Source organism: Cricetulus griseus, assembly GCF_003668045.3.
Source record: "Cricetulus griseus strain 17A/GY chromosome 1 unlocalized genomic scaffold, alternate assembly CriGri-PICRH-1.0 chr1_1, whole genome shotgun sequence".
NCBI lineage: Eukaryota > Metazoa > Chordata > Mammalia > Rodentia > Cricetidae > Cricetulus > Cricetulus griseus.
In genome coordinates, this window is record NW_023276807.1 from 16,793,908 (window position 1) to 16,808,164 (window position 14,257).

The following is a 14,257-nucleotide window of genomic DNA, read 5'->3' on the forward strand; positions in this document are numbered from 1 at the left end:
CTCTACAGCCTCCCTCTTAACATCTTCCTTTGGTGAGGTTGTTTGCGTGGACAGTAGAACTGGAGCAGTTGGACCTTAAAGGGACTTTTTTTTTATAATACCAAGTGAAATCACATTGATAGGCATATGGGCATTGGCATATTTCATGAACAGCAGAGACAAAGTGTTTTCTTTTCATCTGAATCTTAGTAAATAACAAGCCCAGATTCAAAAAGAGAAATCTAACATGAAATGGAAAACATACTTTTAGCCTTGACATTTACCTTAGTACATAAAAGCACCAATTTACTCAATAGTATAGTTCTTTAACATTTCTTGTAAGTTCCTTCCCTCTCCCCCTCATACAATGTATACCATCAACACAATTCTGCAATTGATTCCTGTCACTCTCTGGCTTTTTTACTGGTTATTTTTACTTAAAATCTTTTGTTTTGTGGAGTCATAGTCTCATGTAACTGAGGTTGGCTTCAAACTGAATAAACACAAGAATGACCTTTGACTTCTGATCTTCTCCCTACCTCCACTTCACAAGCACTGGCATTACAGGTATGACTTCTCTTTCCATGCCAGGCTTTATTTCAATTCTTTAGACCCAAATTTTTCCATTTGTGTCACAGGTGTACTATTATGCCTTACTATCTTATTACATAGATCATATAAAAAGATTAAAGAACAGTACTTAGCTCAGAGCCTGACTATAGTGTACACTCAGGAGATGAAAATCCATTTCTTCCCATACTATTTCTTGTGGTATTCTGAAGAACTTTCAAATTATTTTCAGCACAGGAACACCATGAACCTGCTGTATGCTGTTCTGCAGACATAGTGTTGCCCAAGGCAGACATGGTATCTGCCTTCATGGGACTTACAGTTGGAAGGAAGGACTGATACCATTTGTGACCAGCACTGAAAATGTTTGTTCAAGAGTTTTCTCATAGAGGGTGAGTAATGTGAGAGCTATCAGGTAAGATGAGGCCTGCCAGAGGCAGCTTGCATATCATTTGAAGTAGTTTTTATCCTAAGAGAAAGAAGAGAACACTTTCCAGTTCAAATGGATGGTGTCTTTATTAGGGTTTCTATTACTGTGATAAAGGCTGTAACCAAACTTGGGGAGGAAAGGGTTTATTTCACCTGCCACTTTCAGGTGATGGTCCATCACTGAGGGAAGTCAAGTCAGGAGCTCAAAGCAGCAATTGAGGCCATGGAGGAATGCTGCTTACTGGCTTGCTCCTCACAGCTTTCTCAGCCTTCCTGCTTAGAGAACCCAGAACGATCTGCCTTACCCACAGTGGGCGGGGCTCTCATATCAATCACTAATCAAAAAAAAATTCTTGACACACTTGTCTACAGGCCAATCTTAAGGAGCCATTTCCTCAGTTGAAAGGCTCTCTTCCCAAGTATCTCTTTAGCTTGTGTCAAGAAGAAATAAAACTAACCAACACAGATGGAATGACAGGATATCACGTAAGGCACAACAAAGATAACCTGAGTAGAATAGCTGCTGTCACAGAGTAACACGGCAAGCAAATCATACTATGGGCAGTGTCTCTGGCCCCTTGTTTACTTCATTCCTAACAACCAGTACATTCTATTGTCTCTTTTAAAAATACCAACTTCGTGCTTTTCCAGCAGTGTAGACTTACTAAAGCACTAATCAATTCTCTGCATCGTGAAGAGTGTTTTTTCATGCACAACAAATGTCACAGCTATGCTCTCTCCATTGCTTGGTGGCTGTGAGGTGCATCACATTCATGTTCTTAAACCAGCCGAGCATAACTGAGTAGGTGTGGCAGAATCTGACAGGATTCATTTGTTACCACAAAATGAGTCTTCATGGAAGGGTTTGATCTGTCAGACCTGTGAAGGAAAAGCTCCTGGTGAGCTTCAGGATAAACTGCAGAGGTTTACATTTCTGCCCTCAGCTTACAAAATTCATTTGCCACACGTGTGTTCACGAGAGACCATTTCCTCCAGTCTATCCCTGTAGAAGGTGTTTTTTAATAAGCGAGAGATAGGTGTGTGTGTGTGAGAAGGCTGGCCTCTGAGGGGTTGCTAAACAATGACAGAGTGCTATCATGAACAACAGGAATATTCAGACTTTGCAGATGAGTGTTCTCATGGTGTTCCCCTGATGGAGGATGACACTGGCAGCCTGAGAGTGAACAGTCTTTATCCTCTGTCTAAAGGCAGACAATAACAGATGCACAGCTCCCTAGGAAATAACATGTGAAAGTCCACAAAGTAATTTGGTAATTCATTTAATGTGATCATTAGACAGTGCCTCTTGGGGCGGGGGTACTTTAAGGGGAGACCTAAGTTTGCTTTCCAAAAATGATTCTTCTAGTTTGGATAGCTACAGCTTTTCATTTTCTGCGTTCTCAGCGTACTTGTACTAAAATCACACAACTGCGACACTTTCATTGGGTTACAGATATATTTCATAAACTTAGGATTTTTAAAAGGCCCTGACTAAGGTAGAGATGATAGCAGGGAACTTCTTTTTCTCTGTGTGGGTTTAAGAACACAAGTAAAACAAACAAAAGAATGAAGGAAACTTTCCAGGGTATGTAGTTTTGTGAACTCTTGACACTGACTTCGATAGCTGTTGTGTGGTTCAGTTGAATGTAACAGATAATATATAAGAACAGAGGTTTGAGCAAAGTAGATGACCCCTTTACTTACTAGCAAGTATACTTCTGTTTATATATATGTATTATATAATTATATAATAGTTATATATAATTATTATATACTGTATTATATAATTACAGATTAACTTCTGTCTTTACATAAAGCTAAGATGGAAAAAATACATATTTCATCTTAACTTTATCTCCTGTTTTCAAGGTTGCCTCCTGATACAAGATTGCTTCTGAGATTCAAATAATTGCATCTATATTCTTGGCTTTAGGAAGGAAACAGGCAGGGCCATATTGCTTTTATGGAGGTTTCTCAGATGTTACCATAATACCCCAGAACTTCTGTGACATTAGATTATCTTGGTTTATACCCATGGTTATACTCTGCTTTAAGGGAGGTAGAGACATTTTAGATAGACATATAAGCACACCAAATAAAATCTGGAAAGTATTAGTGAAAATATATATAACACTGGCCAGACTCCAAACAAGGTTTGCCACAGTGATATAATTTTCTCCAATAAATTATTTTCTTAAATTATGTACACGTGTGGGAATTTATGCATTTTATATTTGTATATTCATGATATACAAATAGTTTATAGAATTGTATAAAAGGAAAAGCCAATCTTGATCACTGGTAGGAAGCACAATGTCTTAAGAGAATGGCTGTATCATTATATATAAACATCTTAGAAATTTGTAAGAGATAATAATTTAATAAGCCAATAGATTAGATAGCAGTCCACCTAAGTTACTTTTAGTGTATACTGAGCTATGTATTTAAGTGCTACATTCTTGTAGGTGCCAACTTCATCCCTTTATAGATGCTGAAATAACTGATAAAGTCAAAGGTAGGAGATGCCTTTCCCTGAGGAAGGAGAGACAATTTACTTAGTTTTTAAAGAAGGAAAAAATGCAGCCTTCTAAAGGCTGCCTAAACCAGAGCAAGAATGCTTGCTTTTCCGAAGCACTTTCTTGTGCAGTCACAGTGACCCCTGTAGCCTTGCTCCCCTCTGGGATTCGACTTGATCTTTAACATCTCTCTCTACCAGGAGCTGGAAAATAGAGATTTAATGCAGTGGGGAACGAGGCATACTGAGATGTTTTGAACACCAGGGCAATCAAACAACCGTTGGGTTGAAGAGCTGGTTGTATCAGAATGGATGGCATCCAAGTATGAGCTTACGTGACAGAAAATTATATGCACTTGAAATATACCACTACGAAATGCCAGCCTGACATTTATAGGTACTATATCTTTAAGCAATCTGGTGATTATCTGTGTCCCTGCAGTGCTGCTCTCCTCCTTGGCTTTGTAATACCCCAGTGTGTCTTTGATCACTATGAAGAGTGTTGCCAATTTAGGAAATATCTCGAAAGGAAATTAATCTTGATTTCCATGGACATCTGAAGAGTTTCCTCTTTGGCAGGAATGGGGAATCCAGCCTTTTCCAATAGTGGCAACAGTAGTAATTACCTGTGGGGATGAAACACAATTCTGCCTGGACTACTCCTAAAAAACAATATTCAGTAATATCTTAGGCATTGTATATACATTATCTCATGAGCCCAATAAGGCATACTGTACTATTAGATTCAGTGAGGGTGAAGTACCATGAAACTAAGAATAGCCTAGGGTCTCCGGCTGGTGAGTCAAAAGTCAGAAGAAGAATGGGAACTTTAATCCCATGCTTAGTGTGTGGCACAGCCCTCATCAGGGTCTATGTTCCGTTCGGAGATCTAGGTTAGGAGATAAGGTAAGTTGTTTAAAAAATTTCTTGTGATGATAGGAAAGAAAATAAGTCACTCCCTCCTCTTGTCTTTAGAATTATGCAGTGGAGAAAGCAAGAAGGAAATCATCCTTGTATTGAGTTGGACAATGGAAAGTGTCCACCAGGAAAGCAGAAGTGTGTCACAGCATTCTTTTCAAAGGAAGGTAGCTGAAGATTTTCCATTTTCAAGTTTGCTGGTATTAGCTGTAGTTGTTTCTGCCACTGTTGTCCCAGAATGAATTCCCCAGTAGAAATATTGACAAGGTAGACACTGTATCTAAGAACAGGATGATAGATATGGACACAATTTGAAGGGAAAATGTAATATACTAGACATAAACAGGGATGAAGGGAAAACAGCTGAGTTTTCATCCTCTGGTGTAATCAAACAGGCATTGGTATAGATCTTCCTTTGTGTCTATTCTGATATAGAGTAACTGGGCAACAACTGGGGTGATTGATTTGCTTTTTGCTTTTCCAAGAGAGTATGCGCATATTCAGTGTGTTTTGGACAAGTCTGTAGAAGATAGATTAGTAAATGACTGCTTTGAGATCACATGGGATTAGCTAATAAGGAGAAAACTGACATGTTTCATATAAAAGTGGCTCATAAATGAGAAGGAGCAGACACAGGAGTGTGCACTTTTGTCGATTTAGTGGAATATTAATATGGCAAGTTCTTCTTCCTTGGCTTTGCCTAAGATGCCAGTGAGAGCCAGAAATCTCACCAGTCTTGCACAGTAAGATAAAGGTGAGAGGCAATTAATGTCTTATGGGCAACTCCCCGTCAAGAAGAACCAAGGGTCAATGGATAATGCCTCTTTTGTACTTCTTGGGCAGACAGCAGCAGAGTGACTTTTGTTCATCTCTTCCTGAGGTTCCTGAGGAACCAAGCACAGCTGCCTATGGATCAGCAACATGTGTGCCATGGACGGAATTTCTCTCCTTCCCCATTTTATTCCTTGTAGGCTTTTATTCCTGTATTCCAGGAGCATTGTTATATTTACAAAATAAACTTCTTAAAATGCATTTTTGAAATCAAATTTCAGTTTTGAGGGGAATACAGATTGAGACAGTAGGGTGTCAAGAAAGGAGCAACACAAACTTCTGAGAGAAGAAAGGGGGCATTTGTCTGGGCACAGTGCTGGGATTTAGTGTGGTTTTATCTCCTCTGCCAGATCCTAAAAACTGGAATCTTGGAGGCTTTCACAGGATTTATTTACTTCATCTTAAACTTCTATATTTATCCTTAAGTCTCAGACACTCTACAGACCTGGGATTCTAACCAACCAATCCCAGTGATTGATGTCTCTGCCATGTCTGTGCAGCTCGCTACTGCTTTCATCCAGTAACTGATGGAAGCAGATGCAGAGATCTACAGCCAAGCACTGGGCTGAGCTCTGGGAATCCTGTTGAAGAGAAGGAGAACAGTCAAGTTCATCACAAGGGAACCCACAGAGGCAACTAACCTGGGCTTATAGAAGCTCACAGACACTGGACCAAAAGCTAAGGAGCCCACCTGAAAATGACCTAGGCACTCTACTTATGTGTGACAGTTGTATAGCTTGGTCTACTTGTGGGACTCCTAGCAGTGGGAGTAGGGCCTGTCCCTGATTCTTTGGTAGGCTTTGGCAAACTGTTCTTCATACTGTATTGCCTTACCAAACCTTAATATGAAGGAATGAGCTTAGTCCTGCCCCAACTTGATATGCTGTACTTTGCTGACGCTTATGGGAGCCTGCCGTTAGAATAGAAGCAGAGGAGTGGATTGGTGAGGGGCAGAGAGGAGGCAGAGGGAGGGAATGGGAGAAGAGGGAAACTGTGGAGGGATATAAAATAATTGAATAAATTTAATAAATAAAAAGGCTATTTTATGGATTCAAGGCAAGGTGGGTGGGTGAAGAATTCTTAGGAGACACTTACCTCATCTAGTTGTTTTTTCCTGCACAGCCACCACCCTTATCATAAGCATATTCATCTTTTATCAGATCTAGGATAATTTTCTAAATTCTGTTCTCATTACTGAAATCACAGCTCTGCTTAGCTTTCACCAGGTACTCCTTACTGATTCCCAGTGGCTTCCAAAGACATATTGGTTAAAACTTTTCCATGTTTCCAAGACCTTCATCATCCAGGTCTTGCTAGATTAAGCATGATTTTCTTTCTTGCTATAGATGGTGTCCTTAACTTCCTTTGTTGAAATGTGCTGGCACTCAGATGGGCAGTCTTTGGGAGTTGATTAGATGGGGTAAGCCCTAAGGAGTAGCATTAATACTCCAATGAAGGATGCCCCAGAAAGTTAGCTAGTTTTTCTGACTATAGGAGGACACACGGGAAGACTGCTCATGAACAGGAAACCAACCTCCATAAGAGCTGAGTCTTCTGATGCTGTCTCTGGCACTTTCCACCTGTCAAGCCATTGAGAAGTTTCTGTTGTTTGTAGGACACACACATTTGTTGTGCTCAGGTGCCCACATAGCACCTTCAGCAGCTTCTCATTCTTCCTTAGGCCTTTTCAGGTCCTGAAACCACACTCACCCCCATGATAGTCCTTTCCCTACTTCCCCTGTCTCATGTTCCCTATTCTAAAGGATCTGACACGAATAACTTCCCCTCTAAGAGTTGACACCTTGATCACTCATTTAAAATAATGCCATTCTATCCAGTCATATTCTTCATTTACTCTTTCACAATTTTCCTCAGAAGTCTAAAATTGTGTCTTAAATAATGAAATAATGTTTTTAGTTTATTTATTTCAATAGTTGGTACACTCCATGAGGTCAGGACTTTATTATTTATTTATTATTATTTATTTTTGTTTTGGACAGGGTTTCTTTGTGTAGAGGTCAGGATTCTTACTGGGCTTGGAAAACTACATTTCTAATGCCTTTCCCTCAGTGCGACACCTTTGTAGAACATACTCATCTTGAGAAATCATCTATGCAGACACATTCAGGGGATTCTTCTTATCCCCAGGGAAAAAAAGCCTTAGAAACTGTGTTTTTTCTTCCATATTTAATAATCCATAAGGACTCTTCATCTTTAGATCCCCAAAAGAGACCAGGATATAGGGATAAACAATAGTATTTCTCACTGTGAATGCTTGGAGATGTTCTCATAAACCTTCATTTCCTATTCCAGATGATCAATTTTTATTTCTCAAGAAGAAAACAAAACTGATGTGTCATCTCTTGGTAATCAAATTTATTGCAGCCAGTTGCATTTTCAATAGCTTTTATCTAATTGGGATGAGTATGTCTGAGAAGCATAAGGCTTCCATGAGAAAGTACAAGACTTTAATTCCACCCACCTTATGATGCTCTGGCAGTTCATCAGAGTGACGCCAATGACTTCTAATATAACCATGCCACACAGACAATGACTTTTCTAAGATACTTTAGGTGTTCACCCTTTAACTCATTCTCTTCCTCAGCTATACATAACATCCATTGTCTCAATTCCTTTCAAAGATTATATATGTATATATATTCAAAGCATCAGTACTTTTCAGTCACAGTTTATTCCTTATTCAAGCTTCAATTTTATATATTTAACTTATTTTTTAATTAAAATCTTTCATAAAATATATTCTGATCATGTTTTCCCTTCCCCAAGATCCTTCCAGATCATCCCCACCCACCCAACTCTATACCCTTTCTTTCTTCTTCTTCAAAAAAATAAAAAACACACACACTTACACACACACACACACACACACACACACACACACACACACACACACACACAAACACAAAAATGGAAACCAAAAATAAGCAAGCAAAAGACCATTGTGACATGTATTGCTTCTTGTATCTTTTTCTTTCTTTAAATTCTGATTATTTTGTTGTTTATTTGCTTGTTTGGTTTCTAAATGGAGATTTAAAGAAAGGGGTGTGTGTGGATCTGGGTGGGCAGAAAAAGGTGGGAAGGATCTCTGAGGGATTGGGGAGGGGAACCATGATTAAAATACATTGTGTGAAATTTTTTCAATAAAATAAAAAAATACAATAGTGCCCAAACAAAGTGATAAAAAGTCCACAAAAAAACTGCTGAAGTTGTTTTATGTTTCCCAATTACTCCTGGACATGGGCTTGTGCTGAACTGTGCTTAATATATCCAGTGAGACTCCGTTGGAAAAATCTAATTTTTCTTTTGCAAGCTAGCCTCAACTTTTGTATTTGTCACATTGGGATATAGTACCCAGCTTTCAAATGTGTCTGGGATTGATGTTTTTGCTTAATTTTATATGACTGAGATGTAACTCTGTATGCTCAACTTGGTAGGATTTTCCTAAAACTCTGTACTAAATGCCACTGCTACTAGTGCCAACAAAGCAAGCTTTGTTTTCCATTTCCATGATAAAAATCAGATGAAACAGGATGTCAAGTCAATTAATGTCTTAAAAATCTACTTTTAGTTTTTTTTTATGTGTATACATCTGTGAGTATCTGTGGGTGAATGCCACCTGTGTTCAGATTCCCATTGATGCCACAAGGATGCATCGAAAGTTCTGGAGCTGGAGTTAGAGCAAGTTGTGAGCCACCTGAGGTGGTTTCTGAGACAGGAGCTCAGATCATCTGAAAGAAGAGCAAGCACTCACACCTGCTCAACCTCGGCTCAACCCCTTATTGATGAAATACTAATATCAACTATATTTTATTACTTCTGAAAACATTTGCAGATGTTAAGTTTGTGTATCAAAATTAATATTAACTTATTAGTTTTTTTTCTTAAAGTAACCTTATATTATGGCATCTTGTTACCTTTGGCAGTTTAGTCTTTCTATGTATTCATGCTCACACGTCAATAAAATCACAATTGCCTTGCTGAGGTAGCATTTTTCTTTTCTCTTTTGCTTCCCGAGCCATAACTTTTGAGTGCTTTTAATCTGTGTACTTTACATTGAAGGCAGATTAGGGGCACTGTAAATTGTCTGAAGACATGGATGCTATTTTTAGATATCTATTTTTTATTTCTGATTTATCTCATCTCTTGCTTCACTCTGGGTGCCTTTTCAGGACTTCATTAAATATGTGTGCTGCTGCCTCAATAAAGAGCTTCAAACGTCTATTAGGAAAAGCCATCTTAGGCTCAAAGCTCAGAGGAGAATTTTAAGCTGCTGATGGCTCCCAATATTGAGGGCAACGTCCTCTAAGAGCTGAACTTGTGGCAATTCTGAAAAAAGGCACAGTGGGGAGCTGTAATGACTATATAACTCTCTGACTTAAAATATGGTTTGGTGGCCCCAGGCTGCGAGAGTCTATGAAAGCAGAGCTCAGGAAAATTCTCTCACCTGCCAGGGAGGCAGTCAGGAGGGGGAATTGCCTTAAAGTCTTATTTCTGCCTTTTCTGCAGTTCCCCCCTTTAAAGGAACAGTGGCTGAAGTTTTATGTGTGGACCTGAACCTTGAGGTTCAAAGCCTACTTCGTGTGGGATTAGCCGAGGTTACTTGTGCAGTCAAAGTGCCTACGATGGGACTGATGTGTGGGCGGGACAGGATAGGCTGACTGGAATGGATGCAGAACCTCTGCCACAACTCTAGGTAGTCTATTCTTTCTCCTGGGACTTATAAAATGGAAAGAGTCAAGGGCATCCTCCCATCAGGGGGCTAAGTCTGGCTAAGAAAACATACTAGTAACTTGTAAGAAAATAGAAGCAACTGGGATAGAGACATAACTGAAGAGATCATTTGGTTACCAGGTCTAGCTGTCATCCTACAGTTATGTGAGACCATCTATTTGACTTCCTTTTTTTGTTATAGTGGCCTTTTCAGACAGGTTCTTGACACGTTGATCAAGTTGGCCTCAAATTTGTATTCTTCTTCTCTTAGCTTCTCAAGTTCTGAGAATTTGGGCATTGCTATCTTTTTCATTTATAACACTAATACTAATATAATATCAACACTAATTATTATTATTATTTCTCAGGGCCTTGCATGTGCGAGGTGAATGCTCTATCCCTGAGCTATAATGTCGGCTCTACCCCTTTTAAGTCTTAGAAACAGTTTGAGTTTCATTTTTGCTTTTTGAAGTAATGAATTGAATACAACAGTCAAGATCTTTCCTCTGTCTGTCTTCTTTTTTGTTACTTTACAATTTGGATATGACATGTCACTTCCAAAGGTTCAAATGGTGACAGCTTGGCCCCCAGTAGTGGTGCCATTGAGAAGTGATTGTGTCAACAGGGTGCTCACTTTATCAATTGTTTATCCATGTATAAAATGGGCTATGAGGACGGTGGGCCTGGTTAGAGGATGTAGGTCATGAGCTGTGCCTTGAAGGGTCTATGCTGTCCTAGGCTCCTTCCTATTCATCTCTCTTACTGGGCTGCTATAAACTGAGCAGCCTCCTCTGTGCTCTCACATCCAGGATCTTCAACCTTGCCTCAGGCCCAAAGCGATGGCACCACCTGGCCAAGGGCCTCTAAAACCTGTAGCCAAAAATATTCCTTTTCTTTGTCCAAGTTGTTTTTATCATATGCTTTGTCCCATCAGGGAACAGTAACCAGAACAGTTATATATTTGCATATATGACTGTCGAGGTTATTTTTCTTCCTGTTTATATTATGATATCTTTGATGTGTTTGGAAACTCTCCAGGATTGGTGCCTGAAACGCAAACCAGCTGAGGAGGAAGCCAGCATAATTTGCTTCAGGCCTCATCTTCCTTATCTGCTGGAAACTAGCCCATACTAGAGAGTTTACCGTCAGCTCTTCTCATCTGTGCATTTTCCTATTTCCTTTGAATCTTACATCTTTTAATCATATTATAGTACAAATAAATTTGCATGTAGGAAAGGACCATTTCCTCCATATAGCAGCTAACCAGTTTTGAATGTAAAAGGGTTTTCTCTTTAAAAAAATCTCAGTATTTAAAACTAGCTTCATATTAGTGGCATGAAGTATAGATAGTAGGAAAAGCTGGTTTTGATGGATGTAAGGCTCTCAGACACTCATTTTTTTCCCCCGCATAAAAGGTTAACCTTGCAAAGTGATTAATAATTTACTCATCATAGAATTCACGAAAACTTCATAACATTTTGTGCCTAGTAGATACATAACTTCATAGGTTTTAAAAGTTTGGAAAAAGTCAATGATAAATCATCATGACATGTATCCAGATAATGCTTAGGACTCGTGATAGGTAGCCACATTATAGAAGGGACACAATAGATTTTTAAAAGCTGTTGCAGGCACCAACATGCCCAAACAGACTGGAAAGGATTTGTGAATAGATATGCCAAGTGTTTGGGGAAAACCCCACAAGGCCTCAACCCTACACAAAGAACTACAGGCAAATAAATAATGCTACGAATGGAAAAACCATCTACATTAGGGAAGAGCACACCAATTAGTTATTCAATACCAAATGGTTATCGCTGAAAACATACAAGCAATATCATATAGACCAAGCAAGTTATATTTAGTACTATATATGTATACACATACATACATACATACACACACATCTTTATCTATATCTGCATGTTATAATTTCATCATAATTAATTAAAAGGTCACTAATTTGAAAGAGAGCAAGGAGTGGCATATGGGAGAGTCTGGAGGGAAGAAAGGGAGGGAAAAATATTGAAATTATAATCTCAAAACAAAATAAAACAAAAAGCTAATGGAGACCACTACATAGATGAAAGTCAAGCCAATGTTGAATACCTCAATTCTGTAGATGTAAGCAGATCTGAGATGCAGGAGGGATGCCTCTGTGTTTAGAACCAAACACAGAATTGCTTGAAATGTTGTCCCATTGATACATCAAGCCCAGTTTCCTCTTTTTTTTTCTTTTATCAACCATTGTGAGATAGATGGTTATGCAGTTTCATATGCAGGTGACCAACTGTGCCTCTGTATGCTAGCAGGCAGCAAGGTAAGAGTTGAGAAGGAAGTACAAATTCTAGAGGAAGCTGTCTAACAGAGGGGAAGTCACCTTCTGGCTCACCAAGGGCACACATACAGCCCTTCAGCTGCAGTATTAACTCTTGTTAGAGAGTGAATCTTCTACACTTGAGATTTTGCCAGATGATGCTACTTCTGTCCCTCATGTCAAATTGCATCATGTCATTCCAAAATACTTGCTGGAGTGTCATATATTTCATGGATAGCTGTAAAACTATCTTTATTTTAGATTGTGGCACACCTGAATTTGAAGGTTTCCTCTATGTTCATCTTGACATTCCCATCAAAAAATCCAATTTATTCAAAAACTACCAGGTCCACTGTTTTCTCTGTCACTTGAGACACTCAAGTGTCTTTCTGTATCTCACAACAGAATTGAATTTTCCCCAGAAAAAAGAGTTTGAAGTTTGCAGATGCTATGATGAGAGTTGACTTTCGGAAATAGTGATTCAAACAATGCTACTCTCTTTTACCCAGTTTACTTAACTGAAACATAGCTGAGAATTTATTTGGCACTGTTTTGTATAAACAATTATGTGGATTTATGTCTTTACATAATTTATGTCTTTATATAAATACTCATTTTTTTGATTTGAGAAAGTTTACAAATGTCCTTTACAAGAACTATAAACTACATACAAGCTGCTTTACAAATTCCTCTTTAAACCACAGGGGTGGCTGATCTGGGCTCGTGGGAGCTCATGGACTCTGGACCAACAGTTTGGGAGCCTCCATGGGACCCACCTAAGCTGTCTGCATGCGTGTGACAGTTTGTGTTGCTTGGTCTCTTTGTGGGGCTCCTAGTGGTGGAATCAGGACCTGTACCTGGTGCGTGAAGTGGCTTTTGGGAGGCTGTTCCCCATGCTGGATTACTTTGCCTTGATGCAAGGGGAGGGGCTTGGCCCTGACTCAACTTGATGTGCTATGCTTTGCCCAAGCCCATGGGAAACCTGTCCCTTTCTGACAGGAGATGGAGGATGAGTGGAAGGGGGGGTAGATGGGAAGCAGGGTGGGGTGGGGGAGTTGGGTGAGGTGGGGGGGTAGGGAGGCATGACTGGGAGGAGAGGAAGGAGGGGAAATGACAGTTGCTATGTAAAATAAATAAAAAAATGTGATTTAAATTAAAAGAATAAAAAAGAAAACAAACAAACCCAAATTCATCTTTAAGTAAGCAACGAATGACATTTTGAAATTTTTTTTTGAACTTCATACATGGGCACTGCATCTACTTCACTCTAGTCCTGGCCTCTTCCTATCTAACTCCCCTCTCCCCTTCTCAAATTCATAGTCTTATCTTTAGATATTGATGTCACACATATAGACATACACACATACGTATTTATAACCTACTGTGTCCATTTAGCCTTGCTCAAATGTGCATGAGCTCGAGACTGACCAATTGATATTGAATACCCTATGTGAGTATTCAGCCCTGGGGACATCTGATTCTCTCTCTCCCAGCAACCATTTGCTTAACAGCCATTGACTTCCTCATCTAGGGGTGGAAATAATGTTTAAAATCATCTTTTTTTTTAAATGTGTATGAGTGTTTTGCCTGCATGCATGTCTGTGTGGCACACATGTGCAGTGCCCACGGAAACCAGAGGGAGTTTCTGATCCCCTGGAGCTAGAGTTACACATAGTTGTGAGCTGCCATATGAATGCTGGGAACCAAACTCAGGTCAGGTCCTCTGCAGGAACAGCATGCACCCTTAAACACCGAGCCATCTCTCCAAGTCCAGTTACAACATTGACTGTAAAATTTTAACGAATTCCAGGTGAGAGACCTGGCCCTGGCCTCACAAGAGTGGGAGACCTAGCCCTGACTCTCACATTCTGCAGTGCACGAGAAACAGCAGATGCTGCACACCATCTGGGAAACTCACTAGAGCTGACCCTGTTGTTGGAGACACAAGTGAGCCAGCCCTGAGGGGT

At 39.5% G+C, this 14,257-nt stretch overlaps 1 long non-coding RNA gene across 1 annotated transcript in view; it reads left to right on the forward strand.

Moving 5' to 3' along the window:
* Positions 1-787: 787 nt before the first annotated feature.
* Positions 788-14,257, forward strand: part of LOC118239741 — a 91,098-nt gene continuing 77,628 nt past the window's right edge. Inside the window, exon 1 of the long non-coding RNA XR_004772597.1 lies at positions 788-941. This is a non-coding gene — a long non-coding RNA (uncharacterized LOC118239741). The remainder of the gene's footprint in view (positions 942-14,257) is intronic.